Raw genomic sequence first — 27555 nt, 5'->3', positions numbered from 1 at the left:
ATAGTAAAACCACTGTTAAAATACCAACTCTTTTATTCCATCTATATTTATACATATAATTTGTTTGATCATGGATTAGAAACTATAGGTAAAAATCATTCAAATTCTTACAAACTAGAACTATTAGCTGTTAGCAGTTTGGTGTGTTTCTTCATGTACTCAAATACATAAATATGTTCAGCATTATTTTAAAAAGTTTTAGTAACTTTTCTTCTTATAAAAGTGATATATAGTTCCTTGAAAAAGATTAAAGAGCATAAATAAAAATTTTTTCCACTTAAAAATAAGCATAAACTAACCATTTTAAAAACCAATTCTTCCTGGGCACCTGGGTGGCTCAGTCAGTTGAGTGTCTAACTCTTGATTTTGGCTCAGGTCATGATCCTAGGGTTGTGGGATTGAGCCCCAGTCAGGCTCTGCACTGATTATGGAGATTGCTTGAGATTTTCTCTTTCTCTGTGTTTTCCTCTGCCCCTCTCTCTCATTCATGCTCTCTCTCTAAAACAAAACAAAACAAAACAAAAACTCCCAAACCCCTAGTTCTTCTAAGTATGTGCACATGTCTGTAAACCCACACTTCTTAAAAATGACCCTAGAGCATATACTGCTTTTTTTTTTAATTTAAACATTTTTGTGTCAATAAATGCTCTGTTTTGGTGTGGATTTCTTTTTGATTTTTCTATTTCTTGAATCTGAGAATTCAAGTCTACCACCAATTCTGGGGCATTTTTGCGCATTATTTCTTTGACTAACATTTTATTCCTGTTCTGTCGGTCTTCTGGTTCTGGATGTCTATTTAAATGTTTGAAACTTTTTTGCCGTCTTTCCTACCTCTAACCTCACTTTCAAATTTCATCTGTCTGTTTCTGTCTTCCATTCTGTGTTATTTCTTTGTAGTAATGTTCCCATTTACTAACATTCCTGTTGGTTGCATTTAATCTGCTATTTCATTCACTCATTGAGTTTCTAGTTTAAAATACTATGTTTTTCATTTCTAGAAACTGGATCTTTTTCAGAGTTGCATGGTCATTTTTTAATATATCACACCTTTTATATATCCTCTTTGATTGTTAAACATATGAACATTTTTATTTTATAGGTTGTATCAGATAATTCCATTATCTATAGATTTTGTAGGCCTGACTCTACTTGTTGTTTTTAATGATTCTTGTATGTGTTGGCATGCTTCCTCATGTGTTTTGTGATTTTTTAAAAATGTGATCTCATGCTTCTAGGAATTTTTTCTTTGGGAATTCTTTGAGAACTCAAAGTGAATCAGTTCGGAAAGAACTTGTATTTCCTTCTACTGGATGCCTTGAGGCTGTCGAGTCCTGTCACATCAATTTAAATGTTCAGCTTGAGCTTTCTTGAGTGGCCACGTAGATTGTGTGAATTCAAGCCGCCAGTCTATTAAAGATAAGTGTCTGGATGTAAATTCTCAGGGGGAGACTCTCTCCTATTTATATTCAAGTCTGAGACAGTCCTATTTCCTCATGCACTTCCTATGTGATGCAGGTCAGTATTTTTTTCCCCACAAGTCACCTGTGTGGGTGGGATATCCTAAGTTTTTGTAGAGGTCTTTGATCTGACTTTGATTTTTCATTTGCTTTCTGCCTGTGAATTCACCTGGGATTGGGATGTAACTGGTTACTCGGTTCAGTGTTCTTTTCACCTTCGCTGATTTCCTAAAACGTTTTGGCTTTCCAAGAGTTTCATGACTTTTTTGGGCCAACTTGGCTAGGCATTTATGAAGGCAGATGTGTGTGTGTGTGTGTGTGTGTGTGTGTGTGTGTGTGTGTGTGTGATGCATATGTGTACATACTCAGCAGTTTTAGATGACTTTGTACTGGAAGGGTGTTCAGGATATTTTGTCTTCAGTATTCCTGGCAAGTAAGTCTAAAGTGGGACTTTTTAATAGTAGGACACGTTTCATCCTTCAATTATATTTTTATTTACTTAAATTATTCCCTTCCTTGGAACCATAGGGTTGCTTTCAGTTTCTCTGTTATAAACATTGTTGTTGTAATGGATGTCCACATATACATGTCTTAGCATATGTCATTGATTATTTCCCCAGGATAAATATCTTGAGGCAGAATTGCTAGGTCAAAGATTATGCTTGTTTGGTTTTTGATAGATGATAGCAGAGTCCTCCTGAAGGATCAGGATAATTGTTCCATATTGAAACTCATGTTCATAGTACTCGAAAGTGCCATGCTTTATTAATACTGAGTGTTCGCTCATCATTTCTTTGAAAGGTGAATTATAACTTTTTCTTATGCTTATTGACCATTTGTATTTCTCATATAAATTTCTGTTCATGTTTATTAATTGTTTTTCTATTAGGATGGTTATTTGTAGGTTTACTTTATTTGTTTAAGCTATATATATCATATATAATTCTTTTAAAACTTTTAAAATGTCAGTGGCTTTTCATATGATCTAAAACATTTTTCCAGTGTGCATTTCCTTTTTTTTTTAATGCAAAGAAGCTTTAAATGTTTAGTCACCTTTATCAATCTTTTCTTTTATGGTTTTTGCTTTGACATTACGCTAAAATAGCCTTCTCTTTCTGTACAATTATATAAATGTTCTGTTATGTTTTAGGTCTGTTAAAACTTTATTTTTTATAGAAAATGTATTTGTTTATGTGATGTAAAGATCTATCTCTCACCGTAGACCACTGTGAATTTTTATTCATGTCGATTTGCCTTGGTACCTGTTTGGAGGTATGAGTTGGATAAAGCCAAATTATTTGGAATTTTTTTTCATATTGAGACTGTTACTTTTGGAAATAGAATTGGCATAATAATGGAATTGGTAATGTAGATATTTATACAGGCAATGTTAACTCCAAATTCAAAATGAAAAGAGCAGGTGAGTGTGTTGAGGAAGAAGGAATGAGCTAAGGGATGTGTTAAAGTAGATTAAGTAAAATGCTTAACCACCATAGGGTCATCTTTCTACCAATTTGTGTATGTTTTTTCTTTATCTTCCTAGTGATCATTGGGAATAGAATGTTTGGGGTTGACCAGCAAGGCTCTTGCATTGTTGGGGTTTGCAGTGATTTGAGAAAGCTGAGAGGTCTCTGTTACTAGCACATTGTTTCTTGTGTGATGACCTTTTGTGTGTATTGGGTGGTCAATAAACATTTGTTGCATGGATGAATGAATGAAGGAGATTCACTGGTTAGGAAATATAGTTAAGTTGTATTTAAATACTTTGCACTTAGGAGTAAACCAGTTCTTTAGTTCATTCTTCATTTCTCATGGCCATATGTCCTCATTCATTTTTCCTTTCATTATTCATTTCATTATTGAGGACTGTCTGTCAGGCACACTGGGCATTAGTATAGAGAGAGAATTATGGTGCTGACTTTGTCCTCAAGGAGCACAAAGTCCAGCAGCTGTGTCATAAATCAATAGAGTTTAATGTGATGACTGTTATCTTTTGTGTACAAGGTGCAGAGATGATGGCATATACAAGGGCGCACCAGCTCTCTACTGGTGGTGGTGTGTGTGTGTGACTAAGAAGACTTCTGAGACTTGATAATGAAAGATAAAGAGGAGTTAACTTTGTGGATAGGTAGTGGAAGAGGGCATTTTAATCAGTGAAAATAGAATATGAAAAGACATAAAATAATACAGTGTTTTCTACAAACTTTAAGTGGTTTGGTTGGTAAATAATGGAGGACTTGATCATGCAAGAGGCAGAAGCCAGATTGTGGGGGATCTTGTGGAGTGTGCAGATGAATCTGAGTTTGTCTACTTGCTCCCAGTTCTTGACAATTGAAAGGATTTCCACAGTTTTTTTTCAGATATATCACTATGGGAGGCTAAATTGGAGAGGGGGCAGAGAAGTGAAATACGATAGACATAGGGATTCTTGCAGTTGTCTAGGGGACATGACCTGAACTAAGTAGGTGATGGTGGGCACTGGAGAAGAGAGAATGGATTTGATCTATTGGAAAGTGTTCTCGCCAAGATTTAGTGGCATGCTCAAGGTAGGAAATAGGAAGTTGGATTTGGGATATTTTAAAATTTGAGGTCCTTAAATTACATATAGGTCAGTTGGAGTGTGGGAGGATGTTCTGGAATGAGGATGCATATTAAGGAAGCATCAGCCTGCAAATGTCTGTGGGATCCACTGGTATGAAAAAGCTGGCCTAGGAAGAGTGAGCAGAAGAAGAGTAGAAAGGGCTGAACAAAGAACTCAGGGGCGCACCAGCATTTCCAGAGAAACAGAGGAAGAGGATCTTGCAAAGGTGCCGAGGAAGAGCTGTCAGAAAGTTGGTTAAGAATCAAGGGAGCATGGTGTCATAAGTAGGGCAAATGAAACAACAACAACAAAAATAGTGAACAACAATGTAAAATTCCTTTTCCAGTAAGGTAAGGACAGAGAAATATCCTTATTTAGAGGAAAGTGATATTTTCTCAAAATTTTGAGTGGTGAGGGCAGAAGCCATAGTCCATCATATAAGGATGCAGAAGCAATGAACACAAGCTCTTCCTTCAGTATTCTTGGCCTTAAAAAGAGAGGGTGGTGGAGGAGACAAAGGGGGAAAGAGGAAAAAGTAGTATTTGGGCTTAAGGGAGTACTTCTCTGTTTTCTTTTTAAAATCAGAATCATGTTTTCATTGAGGGCTGGGAATGGAGGTGAGAACAAAGCTGAAGGTACAGAAGAAAGAATAAAAATGAAGCAAACTTTAGTTCAAAACTAGAGATGGCCAACTGAGGACTAGGATGGATGGGGAGAAATGTCTTGCAAAGTCAGTGTTGGCCAAAATGACTGTTACTGTCATTGGAAGATGAAGGTTTTCAAGGCATACATTTACAAATGTTTATGGGCCCAAAGAACTATGGCAGCTGCCTACTGGGTGTATGATAGAGCCTTGATTATGTCTTCATGGAGCATTTAGTTGGCTCTTTCCTTCTAAGTCTGAATTGTTGGCGTAAACTTTATTGGAATCATTAATGAGACTATGACATTACTAACAGTTTAAGAACACTGTATAAAAACAACAGTTGGCACAGTGTTCCAAGATATATCGGTTGCTACTTTTGGATTATTTTTTTGGCCTTATTCTGGTTTCTATTACATTCTTGTTTCTGTGAGCCAGGAGAACCTGAAGTACAATCAGAGGTGTTGGGGAATAATGAAGATCTGTGGCTTTCGCATCTTGCCTTCACTCCCATAAAGACCAGCTTAGTTTTGGGGTGCCTGGGTGGCTCAGTTGGTTGAGCGTCCAACTTCCGCTCAGGTCATGGGCTCATGGCTCATGAGTTCGAGCCCCTTTAAGTGTAGAGCCTGCTTCAGATCCTCTGTCTCCCTCTCTCTCTCTCTCAAAAATAAAGAAAGAAAAAAGAGACTGGGTTAGTTTTCATACTCTAGCTCACAGATGGCTGCCTTCAGATGGATGGTGCTCTCGGGAAGGAAGGAAGCTCCTGGTCCTACCACTTTGGATGGACACTGGGTGACTCTGCCTGTTCTGTGATTGCTGCCACCACTTTTAGTCCCTGAATCCCAAATACTAGTTCACGTCACTCCATCTCCCCGAAACAGAAGGAAGTTTTCCTTCCAGGTAGGAAAACTCTAAGGCATTCTCAGAGATGCCTTCACATTCAATGAGCGGCACTTCCCACTAAGCAAATTTTATATTAGGTTTGCCCAGAGGATAGGCTCTAGATAATTTGTGTGCCATCCTGTTTTTCTCGCTTGGGCCAGCCTTTTTCTGAAGAAGCACCTGTGAGTGTATGCTGTGAACTCTCTTCTATCTTGGAGTATTCTGGCTTGCCCACTAAACTCTAGGGATTGCAGCAGCCATAGTCTGTCCTTTTTTTGTTGAGAATCTACTTCTGTTGTTTAAATACTTTCCTATTGATTCCATGGGGCATGGGGATTCCACTTATAAATGGGCTCCTGATGAGCTACTTGGATTTCCAGAGTTCCTGATGTAGGTATGCAAATTGGGCTTCCTGTAGCCAACACTCCATATTAAAATTTTTTTAATGTTTGTTTATTTTTGAGACAGAGAGAGAATGAGAATGAGAATAAGCAGGGGAGGGGCAGAGAGAGAGGGAGACACAGAATCCGAGGTAGGCTCCAGGCTCTGAGCTGTCAGCACAGAGCCTGACACGGGGCTCAAACTCACGAATCTTGAGATCATGACCTGAACCAAAGTCAGATGTTTAACTGACTGAGCTACCCAGGCTCACCCCGCCCCCACTAATACTTCCATATTTTAAAGAGAATTCGCACACCCCTCGTGGTTTAGACTTTGGGTAGACAAATATTTCTAGAGCCTGGCCGTTGTATTCCTCTTTTACTGACAGTTTTAATTGTGTTGTTCTATTAGCCTTGGCAGGAACAATCCTATCTGTATTTATGGCTTTATATCCTCTGGTTTATTTAACTTTGATTAGGGATAAGAGAATGCTCACCTATTTGGCTCTCAAAAGCTGATGGGTATTGATTTGCATTTATTCTCACTATTCTTCTGTTAGTTACCTTTGTGTGACACTTTTCTTCATTTTTAAAGATAAGTTCTTTCTGAAAAGTGTTCTGGTTTTGTTTGATTAGCTTCGACATACAATGAATATTGTCTGGTAAAATTAAATTTATTTTGCCTTAAAGTAACTACAACATATACTCCAGTATTACAGTGATTTATTGTTTGGCGTGCAGAGTGAGGTGGCTTAGAAGTTCAAAATTGATTTCTCAAGGGAATTTTACAAGGACAGCATAACAGAGCAATGTGGATGAATATGTAATTGGAACCTGATTCTTTTTAAGGAATTTACTTAGGACAGCTCAGCGTTTCCATGCATTTACTTTAATGTTTTAATGTATTAATACTTTGATGTATTAAAAATGAGGAAAGACAGTGAACAGCAATAGTGGATTATGAGCTTATTATCACTAACATTCTTAATGTATACTTTGATCTAGCTAGATCTCATTCTGACTCCAGAATGACAGAACTTTCTGGAGACTACATTTTGTAGAAGAAAATAATCCTACTTCAGTTTTCATTAAAAAGTAATAAAGCTTTTTTCCACTTCACAATTCTTGTGGACAGCGTGCCAGCACTGTCCAATAGAAATGTTTGCAGTGATGGAAATGTTCTATTTTTGCACTTCTCCCCATTACGACGCATGACCATCATATCGGACGGTGCAGGCCCTGACCTTGGAGTTAAAATCATCCCCTGTTATGAGCTGTACGGCTCCACTGGATTCAAAAGGCTTTGCCTTTTGGGCAGGCACAGTTGCATGCTCAGGCATGAGAGTATGGTTGGGTGAGTGGTTCGGGACTTGGTGGACTGTAGCCTTGCCTCTCCTCTAGCCACACACCCTTCTGCAGTGAGCAAAGGCACCATTGGCGAGGATGGCTCCCCTGATTACCTCCAGAAGCTCTGTCCCTTAACTGCTGAAATGGAAGAAAATCCTGGCCCCATACCCCAAAGAAGTCTCCCCGCTCAAAGTGGGGCCCATTCTTTCCCAAGTTATAAATCAATGCTAAGAGACTTGGCTACGTGTAGTAATAGACAAGGAGATTCTTCATGTTAGAATTCTTCTTGTACCCAGATCTCTTTAGAACAGCCTTGGGTTCTCTCACATTCAGGAGGCCATGAACCTGCCAATAGATTCTTTATTGTGCTCGCTGACTTACGAAAAAGGTTCTTTCCACAGACTTAGAATTACCAAAAGTGATGGGAGAAAGGGGAAATATGGATTGCTACCTGGTTGTTTCAGGAAGAAAAGCTGCACAGTACAGGGCTGTTCCCCGTTCTCTTTGGAACCCACTCTTTGTGCTGGAATAGGAGGTAGAGTGGAGGATGTCTGAACCTTCTCACTTCTAGTTGTTCTTTTTCAGCAAAGCATTCACTGGACGTTGACTGCTTTTAACTTACTCCACCTTCACTGTACTTAATAGATATCACTCCCAGGATTATTATTATTATTATTATTATTATTATTATTAATGGGAGGCTGTTATCCTTGGTTTCAGAGCCATGTTGAATTTTTGCTTGTCTTTATGTGCATTTTAACTGGAAATTGGGTGGAGACATATCAAGGAATTTGGGCTGATGTCATCTTCATTCAGAAGTCAGTTTATGACCACTTGCACAATTTATTGATTTAACCAAAGCTTTTGATCCCAGTGAAATGGTTCTTGAGTTGAACTGACCGATATCAAAGATTTTAGACTTCAGTGTTTAAGAGGATGGATAACAGCCACCTTGAGAAGCATGTAGTATATAGGAATTTTCTTTTGACAGATCAAATTCCATTTCCAAGTGATATAAAACCTATCTGTGTCCACATCCCTCTGCCTTTTTAAAAAATTTATAATCAATAACTTAAAAACCTTTGTATGAACCAGATATTTCTTTACAGTGGAGCCATGGTAAGGTCTCACGCTCATGAACAGGAAATGAATTTAAGAAGCTTCAAACCTGTTGGCTGATCTTTCCTTTTAGGAGAGCGTGCTGTTGACTTTGTCCATGTGAAAGCTGTTGGTTTTGGCATGCACCTTTCACCATTCAGATGGACAGCATTAAATTGCTTTATTCCACAGGTCATTTCATATAATGGTGTGGTGTGTACATTTTTAGTTCTCTTATTCTTGTGGACACACACTGGGATTGAGTCCTCAAAAATAACACGTTCTTAGCAGCTTCACTGAGTATGTTTTGTTAATGTTCAGGATTTATAAATGGTAACACCTGCACTCAGATCTTTTCATCAGTGGTCTGTGGAGTTTCAATTAGTCTTTATTGAAATAATTCAAAAGGTTCTTCCTAAGAAAATTTCTGGAAGTCCTCATAATTGAATAGGTAAAGTAGTCTTCATTTTTTTCCCCTTTTTTAAATTTAAATTTTAGTTCACATGCAGAGCGATACTGGTTTCAGGAGTAGAATTCAGTGATTCATCACAAGTGCTGTCTTTAGTACATCACCCATCTAGTTCATCCCCCACCCACCTCCCTCCTACAACCCATAGTTTGTTCTCTATTATTAAGGGTCTCTTGTGGTTTGTATCCCCTCTCTTCCCTTTTTTTTCCTTCCCTTCCCATGTGTTCATCTGCTTTGTTTCTTTTTTTTTTTAAAGAGGGTTTATAGACTTCTTTTTTTTTTTTTAATTTTTTTTTCAACTTTTTTTTTTTATTTTTATTTTTGGGACAGAGAGAGAGACAGAGCATGAACGGGGGAGGGGCAGAGAGAGAGGGAGACACAGAATCGGAAACAGGCTCCAGGCTCCGAGCCATCAGCCCAGAGCCTGACGCGGGGCTCGAACTCACGGACCGCGAGATCGTGACCTGGCTGAAGTCGGACGCTTAACCCACTGCGCCACCCAGGCGCCCCTCATCTGCTTTGTTTCTTAAATCCCACATATGAGTGAAATAATATATTTATCTTTCTCTGATTGACTTATTTCACTTAGGATAATACATTCTAGTTCCTTCCACATTGCAAATGGCAAGATTTCATTCTTTTTGATGGCTGAGTAATATTCCATTGTAGATATATAACCACATCTTTTTTTTTTAATGTTTATTTATTTATTTTGAGAGAGAGATAGAGAGTGAGAAGGGGAGGGGCAGAGCAAGAGGGAGACAGAATCCCAAGCAGGCTCCTCACCGGCAGTGAGGAGCCCGATGCAGGGCTCGAACCCACAAACCGTGATATCATGACCTGAGCCAAAATCAAGAGTCAGACGCTTAACTGACTGAGCCACCCAGGTGCCCCAATATAACCACATCTTCTTTATCCATTCATTAGTTGATGAACATTTGGGCTCTCTCCATAGTTTGGCTGTTGTTGACAATGCTGCTATAAACACTGGGGTGTATGTACCCCTTCAAATCTGTATTTTTGTATCCTTTGTGTAAATACCTAATAGTGCAATTGCTGGATCATAGAGTAGTTCTATTTTTAGTTTCTTGAGGAACCTCCATATTGTTCTCCAGAGTGACTACACCAGTTTGCATTCCCACCAACAGTGAAAAAAGGTTCCCCTTTCTCCAAATCTTCACAAACACCTGTCCTTTCTTATGTTGTTAATTTTAGCCATTCTGACAGGTGTGAGGTGGTATCTAATTGTGGTTTTGATTTGTATTTCCCAGATGATGAGTGATGTTGAGCATCTTTTCATGTGTCTGTTAACCATCTGGATGTCTTCTTTGGAAAGTGTCTATTCATGTCTTCTGTCCATTTCTTAACTGGGTTATTTCTCTTTTGGGTGCTGAGTTTGATAAGTTCTTTATAGATTTTAGATACTAACCCTTTATTCGATATGTCATTTGCAGATATCCTCTCCCATTCTTTCAGTTGCATTTTAGTTTTGTTGATTGTTTCCTTTGCAGTGCAGAAGCTTTTTACCATGGTGGGGTCCCAGTAGTTCATGTTTGCTTTTGCTTCCCTTGCCTTCAGTGACGTGTCTTAGTAAGAAGTTGCTTGCAGCTGAGGTCAGAGGTTGTTGCCTGTCTTCTCCTGTAGGATTTTGATGGTTTTCTGTCTCACATTGAGGTCTTTCATTCATTTTGAGTTTAGTTTTGTGTATGATGTAAGAAAGTGGTCCAGTTTCATTCTTCTGCATGTTGCCATCCAGTTTTCCCAGCACCATTTGTTGAAAAGACCATCTTTTTTCCATTGGATATTCTTTCCTTCTTTGTTGAAGGTTAGTTCACTATATAGTTGTGGATCCATTTCTGGATTTTCTGTCCTGTTCCATTGATCTAGGTGTCTGTAATTGTGCTGGTATCATACTGTCTTGATGACTGCAGCTTTGTAATATAGCTTGAAATCTGATGCCTCCAGCTTTGCTTTTTTTTTTTTTTTTTTTTTTTTTTTTTTTTTTGAAGGATTTATTTGGCTATTACTGGGTCTTTTGTGGTTCCATACTTATTTTAGGATTGTTTGTTCTACCTTTGTGAAAAATGTTGGTGGTATTTTGATAGGGAGTGCATTAAACGTGTAGATTGCTTTGGGTAGTATAGATATTTTAACAATGTTTTTTCTTCCAATCCACAAGGATGGAATGCTTTTCCATTTCTTTGTGTCCTCTTCAATTTCTTTCATAAGTGTACTATAGTTTTCAGAGTATGGATCTTTTACCTGTTTAGTTAGGTTTATTCCCAGGTATCTTATTGTTTTGGGGAGTGATTCATTGATTTCTTTTTCTGCTGCTTCATTATTTGTGTATAGAAAAGCATCAGATTTCTGCACATTGATTTTTATATTCTGCAACTTTGCTGAATTCATGTATTCTGGCAATTTTTTGGTGGAGTCTTTCAGATTTTCTACATATCTTGTCATCTGCAAATAGTGGAAGTTTGATTTCTTCCTTGCCAGTTTGCATACCTTTTATTTCTTTTTGTTGTCTGATTGCTGAGGCTAAGACTTCCAGTACTGTGTTAAATGGTAATGGTGAGAGTGGGCATCCTTGTCTTATTCCTGGGAAATGAACAGGGGAAAGGCTCTCAGTTTTTCTCCATTAAGGATGATATTAGCTGTGGTTCTTTCATATATGACCTTTATGATGTTCCATCTATCCTTACTTTGTTGAGGGTTTTTTTTTTTTTTATCAAGAATGCATTCTGTGTTTTGTCAAATGCTTTTTTTTGCACTCATTGACAGGATCCTATGGTTCTTATCCTTTCTTTTATTAATGTGGTGTATCACATTGACTGATTTGTAAATATTGAACCCAGGAATAAAATTTGTAAATACTGGAGCCCAGGAATAAATCCCACTTGATCATGGTGAATAATTCTTTTCATGTACTGTTGGATTGAATTTGTTAATATCTTGTTGAGAATTTTTGCATCTATGTTCATCAGGGATATTTGCCTGTAATTCTCCTTTTTAGTGGGTCTTTGTTTGATTTTGGAATCAAGGTGATGCTGGCAAGTAGTCCTCAGTTTGGATTACAGTGTAACTTATTTTAGTTTTTTTAAAGAAAAGACCAAATTTGCTTTTTATGCCTAGTATCATGAGCCTGTTTTTTTAATCAATAGCTCTGAACACTTATACTTCAGACACTGGTTTACCAGAGACTGGAGTCCTAAGTTATCTACTTTCTAGTTGTATCAAAGACCCGTTGAGGTAACTAATATATTAAAAGAACAGTTCAGTGAGTGATTCTCAAAGTGGAGTCCCTGGTCAGCCCCACCAGCATCACTTGAGAATGTGTTACTAAGTACAAATCGTTGCCCCATCCCAGACCTGCTGAATAAGAAACTCAGTAGGTTGGTGCTCAGCCATCTGGTGTTTGAACAAACCCTCCAATGAAATCTGAATGTTGCATACGTAGTTTGAGAACCACTAGTCTAATACAGTAGTTAACACATCTGGCTTTCAACCCAGGCTCACTTTAGGCACTTGTTAAAATACGGATTCTTGGTTCACATCCACACAGAATCTGATTCAGTAAGCCTCAGGTAGGGCCCAGGAATCAGTGTTTTTATATTCTGTGGCAAAGCCTGCTTTGGGAACCTCTGCTCTCACCTTGTATCATATTAGATCGCTCAGTAGTATACATGTAGAATATAATGCATTGTCTATAAAGACAAATGTCTTTCTAGAACTCTGATTTAAGACAGTGGCTTGTAATCAGAGATTTACTTCAGAATTACTTAAGAGGACTTTAAAAATTTAGGTGACTGGAGTCTACTAAAAAGCTCTGGTTAGGGGTGAGGAGAGGTGTTCATTCTTGTGTATGTTCCGGGCTTAAGATTCTCGGCCCTCTGAGAACCATGGATTTTTAAAAACAATTTTATTTATTTTTTATTAAGTTTTAAATTTTAATTCCGGTATAGTTAACATACATTGTGATACTAGTTTCGGGTGTACAATATAGTGATTCAGCAATTCTCTGCATAACTCGGTGGTCATCGTGGTAAGTGTACTCTTAATCCTCTCCACCTAGGTCACTTACTCCCCCACCTGCCTCCCCTTTGGTGACTAGCTTGTTCTCTATAGTTAGGAGCCTGTTTGCTGATTGTCTCTCTCTCCCTTTTTCTCGTTTGTTTCCTAAATTCCACATGTGAATGAAATCATATTTGTCTTTCTCTGACTTATTTTTTAAAAAATATATATTTAAAATTTATTTATTTATCGAGAGAGAGAGAGAGAGAGAGAGAGAGAGAGAGAGAGAGAGAATCCCAAGCAGGCTCCATACTGTCAGCACAGAGCCCGACGTGGGGTTCCATCCCACCAACCATGAGATCATGACCTGAGCCAGAATCAAGAGTTGGACACTTAACTGACTGAGCCACCCAGGTGCCCTGATGCCCCAGCTTTATTGAGCTATTATCAACCTATAACGTTATCTAAGTTTAGGATATACAACATAATGATTTGCAACTTTATGTTGAAAAATGATTACCGTAATAAGGTTAGTTAACATAACCATTATCTCACATAATTACCTTTTTTTTTGTTTTTGGTAGTCATAACATTTAAGATCCACTCTCTTAATGACTTTCAAGTGTATAATACAGAATGTTAGTTATAGTCCTCTGTACAGATCCCCAGAGCTTAGTCATTTTATAGCTGGAATTTTGTACCCTTTGACCTACACCTCCCCATTTCCCTCACTCTCTGGCCCTGGCAACCCCCATTCAACCCACTATTTCTATGAGTTCACTGTTTCAGATTTTACATGTAAGTGAGGGCATACAATATTTGTCTTTCCCTGTCTGACATACATCACTTAATATAATGCCTTCAGGGTCTATCAGTGTCACCAAAGGCAGAATTTCCCCTTTTTATGGCTGAATAATATGCCATTGTACATATATACAACACATTTCCTTTAGCCTTTCGTCTGTCCATGGATAGTTAGGTTGTTTCCATGTCTTGGCTATTGTTAATGTTGCCATAAAAATGGCAGTGCATATATTTCTTTGAGATCGTGATTTTATTTCCTTTAGATATAAGCCCTGAAGTGGTATTGCTAGATCATATGGTATTTCTATTTTTAATTGAGTAACTTCCATACTGTTTTCCACAGTGACTGTACCAATTTATATTCCCACCAAGAGTGCACGAGGGTTCCTTTTTCTCCACTGCCTCTTGTCTTTCTGATAATAACTATTCTGTAGGCATGAGCTGGTATCTCATTGTGGTTTTGATCTGCATTTCCCTGATGATGAGTGCTGTTGAGCATCTTTTCAGGTATTCATTGGCCATTTGTGTGTCTTTGGAAAAATGTCTATTCAAGTCCTTTTTTTTTTTCAAGTCCTGTTTTTAAAATCACATTTTTTGTTTTGTCATTGAGTTGTATGAATTCCTTATATATTTTAGATATTATTCCCTTATCAGATGTATGCTTTCCAATTATTTTTTTGTAGGTGCCTTTTCATTTTGCTGCTTGTTTCTTTTGCTGTGCAGAGATTTCTTAGTTTGAGGTAGTCCCACTTGTTTATTTTTGCTTTTATTGTTTGTGCTTTTGGTATCATATCCAAAAATTTGTTGCCAAGACCAATTTCAAGGAGCTTTTCCCTTATGTTTTTTTTTGTCTAGTGCTTTTACAGTTTTGTCTTCTATTTAAGTCTCTAATTCATTTTGAGTTAATTTTTGTGAGTAGTATAAGACAAGGGTACAGTTTTATTCTTATTTTTGTATGTGGATGTCCAAATTTCTTAGCACCAAATTTCTTAGTTGAAAAGACTATCCTTGCTCCCACTGTGTATTCTTAGATTCCTTGTCGTATATTAACTGATCATAATTAATCATTAATTGTGGTCTTATTTCTCAAGCCTTAATTCTGTGTCAGTTCCTTATGTGTTTGTTTTTATGTGTTATTATTTTGATTACTGCAGCTTGTAATAAAGTTTGAAATCAGGAATTGTGTGCCTCTGTTGATTGTTCTTTCTCAGGACTGCTATGGCTATTTGGGTCTTTTGTGGTTCCATATGAATTTTAGAATTTTTTTCTATTGCTTCGAAAAATGCTATAGTAATATTGATAGAGAATGCATTGAATTGTTAGATGGCTTTTGGTAGTGTGGACATTTTAATAATATTTATCCTTATCCTCAAACACAGGATATCTTTAATTTGTGTCTCCCAGTTTTTTTTCACCAGTCTTCTAATTTTCAGCATGTATTTGCTGCCTTCGTCAAATAATAATTCTTAAGCATTTTGTTGTTTTTGATGCCATTATAAATGGGGTTGTTTTCTTTGTTTTTTTGAGGTAGTTGGTTGTTCATATGTAGAGACAAACGATTTTTGTTTACTCATTTTATATCCTGCAACTTTACTGAATTTATTCTAACAGATTTTTGGTGGAGTCGTTCAGATTTTCTGTGTATAAGTTTACATCATCTGCAAATAGAGACAACTTTCCTTCCTTTCTGACTTGGATGCCTTTTGTCTTTTTGCCTAATTGCCTTAATTAGAACTTCCAGTACTATATATAGGAGTGGTGAGAGTGGGCATCCTTGCCTTGTTCCTTATCTTAGTGAGGAAACTTTCAACCTTTCATTGTCAAGCATAATAATGTTAGTTGTGGGTTTGTCATATGTGGACTTTATTATTTTGAGGTGTGTTCCTTCTATTCCCAATTTGTTGAGAGTTTTTGTTATGAACAGATGTAGATTTTGTCAAATTCTTTTTCTGCATCTGTTGAGAGGATCATTTTTATCCTTTATAAATGTGGTTGTATGATGCTTACTGATTTGTGGACATTGAACCCTCCTTGCATCCCAGTGTTAAATCCCACTTGATCATGGTGTATGATCCTTTTAATGTGCCGTTGAATTGGGTTTGCTAACATTTTGAGAATTTTTTCACCTGTGTTTATCAGGGATATTGGCTTATGTGCTTTTGTAGTGTCCTTACATGGCTTTGGTATCTGGGTAATGTTGGCCTTGTAAGATGAGTTTGGGAGTACAGTTTTTTTGGAAGTGTTTGGGAAGGATTGGCATTCATTCTTTTCTCAGTGATTGGTAGAATTCATCAGCAAAACTATCTAGTCCTGGCCTTTTCTTTGTAGGGAGGTTTTTGATTACTGTTGCTATTTCCTTGCTCACGTTGGGTCTGCTCAAATTTTCTATTTCTTTATGATTCCATCTTGGTAGGTTGCATGTTTCTAGGAATACATCTGTTTCTTCTAGATTGTCCAATTTGTTGGCATATAATCATTCAAACTTATGACTCCTGTTCTTATAGAACCTTCTGCAAGCTGGATGAAACTCGTTTGGAGATGGATAGGGTCCAGAAACTATGTACGTGATGGAATATCTGCCCTTTGCTTTGAAATAAGCTCATCTGGAGAACCTCTCCCAGCTCTGGGTCCCTGTCTCCTTTGTATTTTCCTGCATATAGTGGGTGTACTACAACTGTCAGTATCCTGGTTGTAGAAGAGTTAATGTTTTCCATTACCAGGCACTGACATAGGCAGTAGGGGAAATCTGGTTCATTTTGTTTCAAAATACACCATACCTCAAATAAGTACAAACAGCTGCAATGCGGGATTGGGGCCAAAAGAAATCAGTGTGGTGCTACAGACTCCAGCTGAGAGGAGTTCATGTAACATGGATCTGAGATCAGGCTCCAAAACGAAACCATCAGGCCCCAGCAGGAGAAGAGTCCTTGCTTGTCATCCCGGTCGCCTCCACAGCCACCACTCAAACAGGGATGGCTCTTGAGAGAGGTGACCGTTTCCTCTTCCCTCTGGAGCCGCTCCTTTGCCGTGGACTGAGCACACCACACTCAGTTTCCGGGAGCCCAGAACCACAGTAGGGTAAAATGAAGAAATCTTGGAACACAAAGGATTTATAGATATGCCTGCTTATTTTATCTCCATGACTTGGCTGAAAACAGCAACCACACTAACCCCGGCCCTACAGCACACTCCTTCCTTTTTAAGCCCCAGGAAATTCTTGGTCAGGTAGAAACTGCAGCCGCCGAGTCTGGTTGGTTGTTTTTCCTTCTCCCAGATTTTTCAGGTAACATCAGTTTAGCAAAACCGTTTTTCTTTTTCTGCTTCCTTTTATACCAGAATTCTCTTTTAAATTTTATGCTGCTTTCTCTTCTCTTTGGCTTAGCCATACAATACCTTTCTACATTAATGAGACTTGTTCTGAATGACACTCTCCATTCTTTACATATTTGGATTTCCCCCTGTGATGTTTCTGGACAAGTAGGACAGCATTTTTCAGGCTGATGGTTAGATGGTCAGAAGTCTTTCAAGTGGTATCTCACAGCTGTTTTTAGGTCTCCAGCTGGTTTTCAGGTCACATCTCAGGCATTGGGGTTTTGCGGCTACTTTGTGGTTTTATTATCTCGTTGCAGTTTATGAAAAAGGCTTCTTTTCCTTTCCATTTTCTGCTGCTTTCGTGATAAACAGCTTCACAAATAATTTTTTAAAGATATCCACTGTCACACTTAAAACCCTTTCATAAAAGGACAAGAGTTAGACTACCACTCATGTAAGTTAGGGAGGGGCCCTTTTTTGTTTGTTTGTTTTCATAGTTACTAAATCATTGTGAACTGAGCAGGACCATTTAATTCCCTTTGCTTCACATTCCTGATTTCTTCAACAGAGATGATAATACTTGAAATGTTACTCATAAAATTGTATTAATGAACGAGGCCAGCGTTTCCTCACTGACCTCTCAAGTTGGCAGAAACACCTTCGTGAATTCTCAGGAAAGGAAGGTATTTACATATCCTCAGCCCAGCTGGGAATAATTCACGCTGTAGCACAATAGCAGTGTTCTCGAGGTTTCCCTCTATACTTACTGTTCTAAAGAAGTCTGTTTTAAAGAGATATTGCCAGGAGGGACTTCGCTGAGGGAAAGTGGTGTATGTGGAGGGCAGGAAAGGAAATTAAATTAAGCGCCTCATTTTTCCCATGGCAAAGTAGATAACTGGTATTGTATTCAACGGCCTTTATTTTTTTCCCCTCCTCAAAACTTTGGGCAGGATGTCTAAGTCTAGACTTAGGACGTACAGGGTTTTTTTTTTTTTTTTCCTTCCTTTTCCCCAAAGGTAACTTACCTCTAGTTTAATTAGAAATTAGTGAAGGAAACTAGGTTTCTTATTTGGCTCTTGGAAATTCGAAAATAAATAACACGTTCGTATTTTTGAATAGCACGTTGTGGGCCAAACAGCATCTGGAAGCGATTATTCTTGCTGGTAGGCAGAAGAAATTTCATAATCCACCATCTTCAAAGAATGTGGTCCCTTGTCACATTTTCCCTATATCCTGGACACAGAAGACATCTTAAGGCCACATTGCTGGGATATCTGCCTGTTTCTTTGTTTTGTGTTGCATGTAAATGTATCTCTTTGATACTATAACTTCTTTCGCTTTGAAAATAAAGCAAAGCTTGGTGGTATGATGCTGCCTGCACTGTTTGCGTGGTCCAGACTTCTCCTTTTTCAAAAGACCTATTTGACTTTTGGCAACGTGCCTCTTCTACTCAGCCATTTGTCTGAGACGTCTTTTCCTGTCTTCTCTAAAATCAGGCACATGTGTGTCTGGGGTAGTCATGTAATTTGTAACAATGACTCCTGACCAGATTAAATTTTGAAAAATTCAATTTCTTCTCGGGCGTGTCTATTTGTATGTTAAACGGTGACACAGGAACACTTCCTTTAAACACATTTCCAATTAAACACATTTTCTTTTCTATGGCGGGGCTTCTGCTGCTCCTGCTTCCCCCACCTCCCCCCCACCTCCCTTTCAGACTTACAGAAAAGTTGCAAATAGAGTACAGAAGTACGAAGGGAACTTTTATCTCACTGAGTCAGTTAAGAGTGAATTGCTGACATGATGCCTTAACACCTCAAATACTTTATATTTCCCTGCATACAAAGATGTTCTTCATGTAGTCACAAAACCACCATCAAAATTAGGAAACGAACATCATCATTATCATTATATGTCAGCTGATTTTCAGATCGCTCCGAATTTTCCCCAGGTTGTCTCAATAAGATCCTTTAAAGCAAAGGATCCAATCCTGAATCTTGGTTTGTATTAGTTTCTCATGTCTCTTTTTCGTGTCCTTTAACATGGAACAGTTTCTTGGTGTTTTTCCCCCTTTTGTGACCTGATCTTTTAGAGGTTATAGGAAAGTTATTTTGTAGCATGTCGCTTGGGTTGGGTTGGACCCGTGTATCCTTCTGATTAGGTTCAGATTTTGAAACTTGGACAGGAGTGTCACAGAAGTGATGCTCTGTTCTTCTTATCGGGTCCTGTGAGGCGGCACATGTCAATTTATTTCAATTTCCCGTGATGTTCACTTTGATGACTTGATTAAGGTGGTGTCTTCCAGACTTCTCCACTACAAAGTTACGGATTTTCCTTTGTAATTAATGAGAATCTTGTGGGAAAGTTTTTGGGTCTATGTCAATATCTCATTTCTTGCCAATCCTCTATTAGTTTATTTATATTAAAATGAACTCATTATTTCTATTTTATTTAAAAGGTTATAAATTTAACCTTTAAAGGGTTATAAATCTGTTATTGTCATTTATTTTGAAGCTTAAAATTTTTATTTTGGGTCGGGAGGGTGCCCTTCAAGCAAATTTCCTTGTTCTTTTAACATGTGCCCATGATTCTTTGAGTGCTGTCTTATTTTCTGGCAAAACAGGATATTCTGAGTGATCAGTACCACCTCAGGGCTTAATAAATATATATGTATTATCTTTGTATGCTTTTCAAAATGGGAGGATATATAGATATATAATTTCAATACAATTTAATTTTTATGGTATAAAAATTGTATACATTTTTATCATATAAAGTTAAATCGTATGTAAACATTGTTTTCATAACTTGATTGGCAAGTATTGTAGTACTGAGTGTTTAGATTGTTTCTGAAATTTGCCATTCGTATATGATAGTCCATTAAGTATCCTTGTAGCAAAATCTTTGCCCTTAGTATTAATTCTTTACACGGTATAAATTCCTAGATGCCCCCATTGACAGTAACTTTTGCTGTTACAAACTGTTATTCTGGGCGGAATCACTTTTCTTATCATAGCCATAGACTTGTATATTCTGGCCAGCTGTTTGGATACTTTGCCCCCTCTCTGATTTACTCTCTTTTCTTCCCTTTTTCCCTTCCCCTCACCTCCACTAATATGAATATGTATGCTCCCATTCCTTCTAAGCCTTTTGGGAATTCTGATTTTAGAAACATGCACTTGCTCTTAGAAGAAAATATCTTCTGTCTCCTCCATTGGGTGTATTTTGTGGAGTCCAGCTTGGCCCAAGGCTTGGTTATAGAGGTTGTAATTCTCCTTGTCTTGAAACTTACATACTGTGAATACTCCAGCTTGGCGCAGAGGCTCTCTCCTGAAACATTCCTCAGTAAAATTTATCTGTGCTATGCTTCAGGGTATTTCCTCCCTTGGATGCAAATCCTAAATCCCATTAGTCTTTGCACTAGTGTGGATGTTCTATACAAATGACTGAGGGTCCTGGTGTGAGATAGCAAGACCAAGAGCTTAGACATTGTGGGCGTTGGGCTGTGGAAAGAAACAGGGTAGCAATAAGTCTGTCCCTTATCCAGGGCGCCTGGGTGGCTCAGTCGGTTGAGTGTCTGACTTCAGCTCAGGTCACGATCTCACAGACTGTGAGTTTGAGCCCCGCGTCGGGCTCTGGTCTGATGGCTCAGAGCCTGGAGCCTGCTTCCAGTTCTGTGTCTCCCTCTCTCTCTGCCCCTCCCCCATTCATGCTCTGTCTCTCTCTGTCTCAAAAATAAATAAACGTTAAAAAAAAAAAAAAATTAAGTCTGTCCCTTATCCAAAGACAAATTTGTCCTACCTCTCAAGAGGATTTTCTTAGTCTTTTTAGTTGACTTTTCTTCCTTCATTTCCATCCCTTCTCTCCCTGCTCTCTCGTGATTGAACACACTCACTTACCATTTTTCTCTAACTCTGAAGTCTGTAATTCTAGCCCATTCCTGATCCACTATTACTAAACTACCCCCCCTCCCCCATTTTCCAAGAATAGGACACAAACTAGCTTGAGTTTGAGACTATATACAGAGTATGGCCAACACATCTCTCGCCTTAGTAGTGACAACGATTCTGAGATTTTTCTGCCAATTGTGTTCTGACAATTCCTAGTTCTTTTGACACATTTCAGGATAGTGTCCCTCCCAGTCAAGAACACTGTTCACAAGTGAAAACTGTATGCCACTATATAGCATTTGAAATCAGCACGGTGCGTTTTTTAAAATAATTTTGGGCCAGTCTCTTCAATATGTAGAATACTGGACTCTGAACTGATAAGATCCATGTAAAATAGGGCGATTGTGATGCTTTTGTTTCTCCTCCTGCAGGCAGCGTGTATTCCTTCCTTGGAATGCGTCAGCTGAGTGCCATATGGAAAGAATGATAGACTTTTAGGCCAAATGTAGAATGAAAGGTCTGATTGAAAAGCTGGAGAAGCAAATGGAAAAACTGATCCTATATGTAGGAAAAGACTTCAGAACACGAAATATATTGTCTTCAGTGAATATATTGAAGCAAGATCTTGGGCCTGATACTTTGAAGAGGAGAGGAGAGTTTCTGCTGCCACAGGTAGAGATGTATTTTAAAACAAAACATGAGGAAATGATTTGGTTTCTCAAGTGCTTTTCTGATTTCTTTGTTCTAACTCTGCATGCGAAGCAGATGGACTGAGAGTGATCACAGCTTTCTTCGTCCCAGCTGGACCATTTGCCTCACTGGTTTTATGGGAAGCAGTGGTAAGGATAGAAAGTTCAGATAAAAAACATAGCATGGCCCCATAGGCACCCTTTATAGGCGTTTTGAGGCTGAAATTCTCCTTTTATTGACTTTAGAAATAAGACAGTATTGATTGACTCTCAAAAGGTGAAGAATGTTTTCCTTTTTCTTGTGATTTTCTGGAGTTTTTTATTATGGTTTATATGCATTTCAGTTTATATTCATTCCAGTTTATATGCCTTTCAATTATGTAGCTTTTCTTTTAATAGTTTTAATAACTCCATTTTTTTTTTTTTTTGGTCCTGTTATGGTCACAGGTATTCTGTGTTGACACGGACACCGCTTATGCTGACTCTCCTGAGCACATTATTTTGATGTTTCACATGATCGGTTGCATTATGTCATCAAGTGGATTTTTCAGGGTGAACTAGATCCTGATTCCATTGAATAAGAGTGCCTTGTTCTTGCTGTTGCAAGTAAATGACGGTTTGGGTGAATGCATGCTTTTTGAGTCATCCTATATTTCTGACAAAATCATGAAAGTTGTTACCATCTTGTCTTTCTTGTGGCCAGGGTGGGTCACAAGAGGTGAGCCACCAATGGGTGGCTACGTCCAGTCCATTTTTCCCCCCTGTGATTTGATTCTTTTTCATCAATTGGATTTTTTTTTTTTAAATGGGAATTCTTTTAACTCTTGCAGTCTACTAACTTAACAAACTTGTGTTTTGATTGTAGGTAACGCACTTCATATTTTTCCTGGAATGTGGTGAGCTCTTCCCCCCTCCCCCCCCGCTTTTTAATTGTGGTCACCTATATGTATAACATAAAATTTACTATCTTAACCATTTTCAAGTTTAGGTAGTGTTTAAGTATATTCACATAGTTGACAGATCTCCAGAACTCTTTTCATCTTGCAAAACTGAAACTCGGTACCCGTTAAACAACAAGTCCCATTCCCTCCTCTCCTAGACCCTGGTAACCACCCTTCCACTCTATTCCCTCTATGAATTTGACTACTCTAGGTCTAGGAACCACTATTCCCTCTATGAATTTGACTACTCTAGGTGTCTCATATAAGTGGAATCACAAAGTACTTGTCTTTTTGTTACTGGCTTATTTCACTTAGCATAATGCCCTCAAGGTTTATCCATGTTGTAATATGTGTCAGAATTTTCTTCTTTTTTAAGGCTGAATACTATTTCATGGTATTTCTATACCACACTGTTCATCCATTCACTTGTTGATGGATCCTTGAGTTGCTTCCACTTTTTAGCTATTGTGAATAATGTTGCTACGAACATGGGTGAACCAGTATCTCTTTAAGACCCTGTTTTCAATTCTTTTTTTTTAAATTTTTTTCTTTAAATTTTTTAAATGTTTTTATTTACTTTTGAGACAGAGAGAGACAAAGCATGAGCAGGGGAGGGGCAGAGATAGAGGGAGACACAGAATCCAAAGCAGGCTTCAGGCTCTGAGCTGTCAGCACAGAGCCCAACGTGGGGCTCGAACTCATGGACTGCGAGATCATGACCCGAGCCAAAGTCGGATGCCCAACCGACTGAGCCACCCAGGTGCCCTGATTCCTTTTTTTTTTTTTTTTTAATGTTTTATTGATTTTTGAGAGAGCACAAGTGGGGAAGGGGCAGAGAGAGAGGGACAGAGGATCTGAAGAGGGCTCTGCACTAACAGCAGCAAGCCCGATGGGGGGCTTGAACTCACAAACTGCATGATCATGACCTGAGCTGGAGTCGGACACTCAACTGACTGAGCTTCCTGGACGCCCTCAACTTTTGGTTATATATCCAGAAGTGGAATTGCTGGGTCATATGAGAATTCCATGTTTAACTTTTTGAGGAACCACCATCCTGAGCTGAGCCATTTTACCAGCAGCACATACAGTATCATCAGCAGTAAAATAAAGGCTCCAATTTCTTCACATCCCTGCTAATACTTATTTTCTGCTGTTTTGGTAGCAGTCATTCTAACGGATGTGAGGTGGTATCTTGTAGTTTTGATTTGCTTTCCCTCATTATTCAGATGTTGACTGTATTGGCCTGTGTCTTTTGGCCATTTGTATATGGAGAAATGTTCAAGTTTTTTATTCATGTTTTAATTGGGTTGTTGGATTTTTTTTGTTGAGTTGTATTGTAGAAGTTCTTTATGTATTCTGGATATTAACTCCTTTTTAGATTTAGGATTTGCAATATTTTCTCCCATTCCGTGGACTGTATTTTTACTTTTTTTTTTTAATGTTTATTTTTGAGAGAGTGTTAGTGGGGGAGGGGCAGAGAGGGAAGGAGACAGCAGATCTGAAGCAGGCTCTGTGATGTTAGCGCAGAGCCCAACATGGGGCTCGAACTCACAAACCGTGAGATCATGACCTGGGCCAAAGTCAGAAGCTTAACCAACTGAGCCACCCAGGCGTCCCTGTATTGTCACTTTTTGTTTTTGTCCTTTGCACAGAAGTTTTAAATTTTGATTTAGTCTGTCTCATCTGTTTTTTGTGGTGAGCTCTTTAAGTCTACGAATTTAACATCTTTTAAGAAAAGTTTGCTTTTATTGTGAAATCACTGTTGTGCCATTTGTCCTTCTCAGATATACCAATTATCCTTAAATTGGATCTCTACTTTCAGTGCTCCCTAGCCATAACGTCTAAGGAATCTAGTAAATTCTATTATTATAAGTGCGTGTGATTTTTCTCAAGCTCATCTTCCATGGCGTCAACTTGATTTTCTGTAGTGGCATTTCTGCCTGCTGTAGTTTTAAACTTACAGTGTGAGCGGTGATATTATTTTTCTTCTTCTTATTTTTTTTGCTTTTATTTTTTAAGGTTACACATGGTTGCGTTTTTTTTTTTTTTTTAATGTTTATTTATTTTGAGAAACACGGAGAATAAGCGGGGCAGGGGCAGAGAGAGAAAGAGGGAGAGAGAGAATCCCAAGCAGGCTCTGTGCTGTCAGTGCAGAGCCTGACACGGGGCTTGATCCCATGACTGTGAGATCATGACCTGAGCCGAAATCAAGAGTTGGACACTTAACTGACCGAGCCACCCAGGTGCCCCTAAAGTTTTACATGTTTGTGATGTAAAGTATCAAGCAGCTGTATGAGGCTTGCTCAAGAAAAGGAACTCCTTTCTCCCTACCATTTTACCCTTGCCATAGCTAGCATTTTTAATTATTTTAGTTACTTTGTTCAGTATTTGCATTGCACCTCCGAGATTTTTTACTTCTACTTTTTGACATATCAGTTTTAAATACTTATATATATGGAAGATGTGCCTTACACATATTCCCATCTATACCTCTCCATCCTAATATAGTTAGGTCGTGATTTTGATTAGGCCACTACTCAGTGTTAATGCAATCATGACCTTGTTAATGTTAATAGTTGAGCCATCTAGAATTTTAGAAAAAGAGTCATTTTTCCTCTTCTGCAAATTCTTACAAGAGGAAAAAAGTTTTAATCATTCTTTTTATATTTACTTAGTCTTCTGTGTGCTTAGCATTCTGTGTACTCATGCAATCCTAAAATCTGTCAGTTCTAGAAGTCTCCTCTCAATAGATCCAGGTGGACAGTTATTCCATCAAGGCTGCTTTTTGAGTCCTATTACCTGTCATCCATTTATGCCAGAAATTCCTTTTGTTTTACACTCCTATTCCTGTATTACATGCCTTTCTTTTTCTCATTTTCCTCCCTGTTTTGCCAAAGAACATCCTCCAATAGAATTGGAGGTTGTAAATCACTTGCCTCATTGTCTTCTAGCTTCCTGGTTGCTGTTGAGAAGTCCAAAGACTTTCTGATCCCTAATTCTTTGTTTATGAGCCTCCCTCACCAACCCTCCCCCTCACACCCCCCCCCCCCCATTTCTGACTGGTCACAGGATTTTTTTTCTATCCCTACTGTTTAAAAAGTTTCCATGATGGTGTGCTTAATGTGGGCATATAAAATCAGGTGGGCAGATAGGCAGGCACTCAGTAGACCCTAACAGTCAACAAACTTAAGACTTTCTACTTTAGGTAATGTTTCCAGGTATGTGACCCTCCCCTCCCCCACCCCTCCCCACCCTGTTTCCTTTATTCTTTCATTCTGTAATTGCTTTCGATTTAGCCTTTGGATCTCCTGGGCTGCTCCTCTACCATTTTCCTTCTTACTGTTCTCTTTTCCTTTATTTTTTGCTCTACATTTTGGGCAAGTTTCTTAACTTGATATTCCAATCCTTCTACTACTGCATTTTGAATTAGCAGTTTCTAAGTATCCTGCTTTTGTTTCAGTGGGTGCAATGTCATCTTTCTGATGTTACTACTGCTAAATGTTTTCATCTGCTCAGATTCGAGAGCAGAGTCTTAGTCCTTAGGTGATACAAGCCTGGCTTCAGATGGTGGTTAGTTTTGGTAGGGGGAATAAATACTAAGACAAGCTATAGCTCTGACCTCCCTATATCACATCTTCTTGTTCCTCCAGGTTTGAGGTTCAGAGTTTTTTTCTGCTTGGTTTCTGCCAGACTGTAGAGCTCTCTGCAGAAGGATACCACAAATTTCAAGCCTGAAAAAATTTCCTACTTCATCTAAAAGCTTCTATTTATGTGTACCACTTTTCTAAAACTTTGAGGATAAATTTATTCTTTCCTGGTTTTAGCATTGATGACTTCTTTCCCCCTTTAGTACTTTTTGTTCATCTGATATGTTTTGGGGATGACAACTTTGAAATCTTTACCCCTGTAAGCCGCCCCGCCCCCACCGCCCCAGCTTCATTTTCTGCTTCACAAAAACTATTTTTTGCTTTATTTTTATTCTGTTTTCTGATTTATTGACTGCCTTCATTTAAGTTCATAATTCAGAATTTTTTCTTTTTTCTTTTTTTTTTGGTTAATGCAGGCTCATTCTGATCACATAATTTTTAAAGTTTTTTTTAATGTAGTACACTTATTATTAAGTAAATATTTGCTCTATCCTAGAATCTTCCCTTCTCTTGAAGCATAATATTTTTCATTTGCCTGGTGGGTTTGGATTTTTCTGTGTTGCTTATCCGTAGAGAGGGAGGTCTATGCATATGCAGTATCGGGTATTGCCCCGTGTTCTTTCAAGAGACTGAAATGAGTCACTGTTTGACTCAAGTCCAGATGGAGGAAAATGGTTAGATTTATAGTAGATTAATTTGCCAATTAGAAATTCATCTTCCTTTGAGGCCGAGGGAGCCAGCATCGGCTACAGAAGTAAACAAAGGGGAGTTCGCCTCAGAACCAGACTTTCTTTTAGGTATTTGGTGTGGCACTCAGCAGTTAGTAATAAGGTCATTGTCACTTAGCAACGTTGGCCATGTCAGAAGCCAGCTGGTAGAGGTTTCCCCCTGACATGTTTTCTGGGGGCAGTCCTCATGGCCACATGTAAATCAGAAGTAAATACAGCCAGAGATAACTTGTTCAGCTGAAGCCAGGAACCCCTTTTAAGGAGTGAGTGTAATTTAAATGTACTCCAATGCTTCCTGGCTTCATTCCATCCAACTCTCATTCCTCTGAACTAGGAGCATCATTATGAGTCTGTTAGGGTCTCTTTTGCTTATTTTCTGTCCATTCAGTGTAGTTTTGCATGAAGGGGATGTTGTAGCTTTGTCCATCCGTCAGCTTCCCATATTGATTCTTTCTAGTCTATTTTTCTGAAAATTTAAGCCAGGGGTTCCATCTATGGCTTCTAGGGCTGATTTCAGGATAGTTCCTATTTTTGTTGGTTATTGGTTATTTCTCTAATAATCTGGCGCAGGAGGAGTGAGCCGATGTAGCTCTCTTATTTGTGGATTGTGTTTTATACATCTGTTTTGAATTGTAGGGAGGGATAATGAGGTAATTCATACCCAATGACTACA

The 27555-nt window shown here is 38.4% G+C and overlaps 1 protein-coding gene across 1 annotated transcript in view; it reads left to right on the top strand.

The window, feature by feature from the left end:
* LPAR1 (lysophosphatidic acid receptor 1) overlaps positions 1–27555 on the top strand; it is a 358989-nt gene that overhangs the window by 246549 nt on the left and 84885 nt on the right. Inside the window, exon 12 of the mRNA XM_042912683.1 lies at positions 21309–21549. The gene's annotated coding sequence lies outside the window, so the exon portion shown is untranslated. The remainder of the gene's footprint in view (positions 1–21308; positions 21550–27555) is intronic.

The sequence above is a fragment of the Panthera leo genome, chromosome D4, assembly GCF_018350215.1.
Source record: "Panthera leo isolate Ple1 chromosome D4, P.leo_Ple1_pat1.1, whole genome shotgun sequence".
Classification (NCBI taxonomy): domain Eukaryota; kingdom Metazoa; phylum Chordata; class Mammalia; order Carnivora; family Felidae; genus Panthera; species Panthera leo.
The sequence above is the reverse complement of the archived record's forward strand: the minus strand, read 5'-3'. Positions and strand labels throughout refer to the sequence as shown.